Source organism: Aptenodytes forsteri, unplaced genomic scaffold (genome assembly GCF_000699145.1).
Source record: "Aptenodytes forsteri isolate BGI_AS27 unplaced genomic scaffold, ASM69914v1 Scaffold64, whole genome shotgun sequence".
Classification (NCBI taxonomy): domain Eukaryota; kingdom Metazoa; phylum Chordata; class Aves; order Sphenisciformes; family Spheniscidae; genus Aptenodytes; species Aptenodytes forsteri.
The window spans coordinates 448,575-453,506 of NW_008794786.1; positions in this window are offsets into that span (position 1 = coordinate 448,575).

The following is a 4,932-nucleotide window of genomic DNA, read 5'->3' on the forward strand; positions in this document are numbered from 1 at the left end:
GTTTCCCCCGCGGGCGGGGGGGACCAGCCAGTCCATTAAACACTGAGTCATCCTCAGCGGCATTTAATTTTGTGAGGGGCAGCAGTTTGGATAATTAAAGGCCTCCGTGGCCAAAGCCAGCGGCTGTGGAGAGCAGGGCTGATGGGGAAGGCGAGGACACCCGGCAGCACCGATTAATCGGGTGCCACTGCCACGGCTGCGAGGCCCCAGCAGAGAGGTGGCTCCTCTCTCCCACCATCCCCTCTCCCCCTTGCATTTTGGGGTGTTTTTTAACCTTTTCCTGCCTCAGACAAGGGCTTCCTTGGTCAGGTGAGTGCAATGATGCTCTGTGCTATTTCTGCCCGGATTACCCACGTCCTGATGGGATCTCCCGTGGGCAGATATGCTATCTGGAGGCCTTGGCTTATTAAAAGGACAAGCTGTTCGTGGAGCTGGTAATAAAGCCATGAAAGCAAGAGTTGAAGGCACTAATATCGCTGTGCTCTGCGTGGGTGAGAAATTAGACAAGAGTTCCTCCGTGCTGATGGCTTTTTTTTTTCCTCCCCCCTATTCATCTTTCTCAACAATTATCTTTTATTTTGATATCTTTCTATTTAAACCTTCAGAACAGCGCTCAGGATAAAAAGGAGGCTGAATAGCTTAACAACCAGGCATCTTGCAGCGCGGGTGCGGAGGACCTGGAGACACAGAGAGCGATGGGGAAGGTGGCTCGGGCTGCCCTGGGATTTTGGCAGCAGGAACCATCCCCAAGGGCCAGGAGACAAACTCCACGGGGCCCGTCTCCTGCAGGAAGGCAGGTACACCTCCTCACCAGCAGCCTCAGGGAGAACCGTATCGCTGCATCTATGTTGCACCGACATTGCACACCTGGGTCCGAATATCTGGGATTTCCTCCTCTTGCTGCTCGTCACCCTCGGATCTGCTGGGTTTTTTACAGTCCCTTCAGGGCTGTTTCTACTCTTTTGCCATCCTGGAAATCTTGCGATTGATCAGCCACAGCTTTTCCAGAGTTGTGAACAGCACATCGCAAACCGAAGGCGGATGGAAACCCTGCAGAAAGTCACTGAGCTGAGCGTGCAGCTTCATTAGCTCTAGCAATTAGCGTAAGGCAACGCAAAACCACTGGCTACTGCTCAATGACTGTCCTGAAACACTTTCCCCATGCACCAGCTCCACCTTGGCTGGCCCCTGCCATCCTCACTTGTTTTACCCTGTGTCCAGAAAAAGCCTCTCACCTGGGACACACACAGCCCAGCAGCTCTTCCACTGGACCGGAGGGTCTGAAGATACTCAGGCTGGACAGGACCCATATCTGGAAGTGTGGGGCAGAGACCAAACAAACTCACATCACAGGATGCTGGGGCCATGGCTGGGTCAAGCAGGGATCTGTGCAGTTGCCTGCGGTCCTGCAGCGCTGCCCGAGGCCATCCCTCCTGGCTCCTTGCTCTCTTTGCCACTCTGATTTCCATATCAGAAGCTGAAGCTGTTTTGGAGCTACATGAGAAGAAACACGCCGTGCTGTCGGTGGCCGCGCTGGTGTTCCTGCAGATGTGTCCAGCAAAGGCAAACACCTTGCTGCAGTCCCAGGACGCACACGGGTACAGGCATTGTGTGTGTGCGCGTGGAGGTGAGATGCTGGGATGTGCAATGTGCAGCGCAGGGCAACAGGATCCCCCAGCTCGTCCCCGGGTGCAGATCCAGCCTGTCCCCCTGTGCTGCCCCGCTCATCCGATACCATTTCTCTGCCTGTGCTACCCTGGCTTTGCTAGCGGCTTCTTGTCCCCATGTCCTTGTCGCTGCCATAGAGCCCGTTCAGATCACATTTTCTTTTATTCCCTCTGACACCGGTTGTGGTCACAACAAAACTCATGTCATTAAGGAAACGCTGAGGATAGCTGGAAGGGGAAATGGATCCCCCCATCTGGTAAGTGCCAGGTCGGGCCAGCGGCACATGCTTGCTGTGGCCCCGAGCACTGCGGAGCCGTGATGAAGGCAGCTCATGCGTCTTGGGCATGGAAACACGCTCCAGCAGCCTGAGCGATCACGCAGGAGCCAAAGGGTTAACACTGCTGGTGTGCAAACATCCTCCAAACAGCACCGATGGGAACAGCGAGCCTCTCCGCTCTCCGAAAGCTGGCAAACAAATTAGAGCAATGTTGCAACTAATGCGTTTCTTTGCAGCAGAGAGGAGGAAAAGCACCGCTCAAAGGCTGAGGAGACAAAGGCAGTGCAGATGGGTGCTGGGGGACCCGGCGAGCGCCACGTGCTCTGCGCTGCTTTGCTCGGAGCTAAGCTGAGATTTGCTGCTACAGCTCCGTGACAGCGGCTGGAATAACCTGGGGAGGATTTATGGGAACCACATCAGGGCCAAAGGGGGAACCTGCCTGGGGAGGGCTGTAGCTGGGAGATATTCCAGTATTGCTGCTCCTCAGTGTTCGTGTCCCATTTCTCCAGGAGGAACCGTGTTGTGCAGGGAGGGAATATAGCACTATATGCTCCAGGCGTATAGATCAGTGCATCTTCTTCCCAGCAGCCTCCTGACACACAGCAGTCCAGCATCTCCAAGAATGAGGTCCCACTTGGCTTCTTGTGCCCTTATATAGCTTGAAGAGAAATTAAACAGAGAGATGCAAATCCCCTAAAACAATTTAATGAAGCCGGTGGCTGCGGTGGCCCTGGGAGAGCCAGGTCCAGGGCTGGTGGTACCTGGGGGAGGAGGCTGGTTGGCACAAGTTTGGTGTGTGGTGAAAGGGCTGGTGGAGTTGGGCAGCCTGGACCTGCAGCCGTTGTGGGAGGGCTGCTGCCGGACCCTGGCATGGCCTTATCGTTGTCCCCCGTTTACAGAAATGACATGTTTCTCTCATTATAAACGGGGGGTTTGCTATCCTCCCCCTGGCAGCCAAGCCCATGCAAGGAGCAGATGGAGCCCATCTTGAACGTGCAATCTCAGCGAAAGCAAAGCCAATAAGCGAGTTAATTACCAGCGTGTTATGTGAGAGCTGGGGATTCCCAGGGGATTGTGGAGATGAAGCAGCCCTTCGCTCGCCATCCGCAGCTGCGGGAGCCGCGCGTGCCGGAGGGGCCGGGGGACCTGGCTGGCCACCAAGGGAGCCGAGCTGCTCTCCCTGGGGACAGCTCCCCTGCAAAAACACTCGGTGGACTGACTCAGAGCTCTGCAGATATTATCGAGGTCGTACCCGTCCCTTCCCCTGTGGTTTTCCTGGCTGTGTCTCATGAGGTGTATTCATGGGGTGGCTGCGAAGTGCCAAGCAGTGTCTGCTCTCCACAAGACAGTTGTGGCTCTGACTGTGAAAATACAAATATACCCGAGGGCAGAGCATCTTTTACCTTTGTCTCACTGCGGAGCAAAGTTGGGAGAGAAAGAGTAGCAGCTCCTAAACTCCCTGGTTTAAAAGTGAACTTTAACTGGGCTTGAAAGACCGCTGGTGCCTTTGGGGCAGCTTTGCCATGTGTCCCTGGCCGTGCAATGCCTGCCCAGTGATGTGAGGGACTTTCCAGCCGAAATGCCTGCCTGGAGACAGCGTGCTCGGCTCTGGCAGCCGGAGGATGTGGATGTGCTGGTTTGCCCTCCTTGGTGCTTCTGCTCTGCTCCCCACCAGCTGAGCTAATAAAGTTTGGACTCGTTAAATCCTCAAACGGTTTCAAACTCGATTGCCCTGGGCTGGCTCACAGCCCCCATCCACCCCTCCCCTTGCGTATCTGCCTGGAAGATAAGGATGGCAGTGGCTTTAATTCCTCACTTATGCATTGACTGCCAATTCTCCTGCCCGTTCACCCTTGATAAATATTGCACAAAGATTTGGCTGCCAACGTGCTGGAGATAAAGGTCCAGTCCCGCCAGATCTCCTTCCTCTGTACCTTTTGTCTCGTTATGTCTCCAATTTGTTAAACAACCCACCTGCTGCAAGAGAGGCTCTTCCCGCCTCTGCTCCTGCTTCAGATTATTGCTAAACCTCTGAGTGAGCTCCCTCCTCCCCGTGCCCAGCCTTGGGTGGGAACTGAGGACTAAGAAAAGACACTGTCATTTCCAGGCCTTGAATTGTCATTGACTGGGGGATCAACAGCGGAGCCTGCCTTGGCTCAGCGCTCTCCCGGGCCTGGCAGGATCCTCTTCGCTGGTGTCGTGCGGGTGCTGAGGTGCCACTGTGTCATCCACGAGCCCGTCCCTGGGAGCAGAGCCCAAACCAGGATTTGGGGACACTCCTGTGTAGCAAACCTACAAAAGAGAGACCACCAGAAGCTCTGACTGGGCTTAGCCTTGCTAAAAATCCTCCTTCTACCCCTGTGGCCAGGCTGGATGAGCACAATTTGGGGTGCCAAGAGAAGGGCTAGTGTTTGGGAGGCATCGCTGGGAGCTGTGCTGCATCTTGCCCACCCACTGTGTCTGGGTTTGCTGGAACTGGCTCCCCAGGCCCAGAAACCTTCCAGAAGCTGAAAGGTGCTACCTGACGGTGCACAAATGTCTTGTAGAGAGTGCAACGCCGATGAGAGCTGCTCAGCTGTGCGATGGGGAGCGATTGTGGAATGCATGGGGAGGATGCCCAGCGCTGGTGGTCTCCGTGAGACCATGCAGACAAAAGTCCTGATGCTGCAGCAATGTGTGAGCGTTGCTCCTGACCGAGCCTCAAATTTCAGGGCTGCTGTAGGCGAGAGGACAGGCAGAGGCTATCGATTGGAGTGACGAGGGAGAAACAGAGGAGGGAAGGTCTCAGGCAACCTTATCGCTGCATATAGATCTGGTTGGCAGCATCTGTTAGAGCTGATATCCCCCCCTTGCATCCTCTCATGCAGCATCCTGAGTGTCATCTCTCTTATGAGAAGATCAAATTAAAAAAGAGATGAGTGACGCTCAGATCTGGAAGTATTTGAGCTCAAATGTGGCACGTATGTCTGTTATTTGTGCTGTCCTGC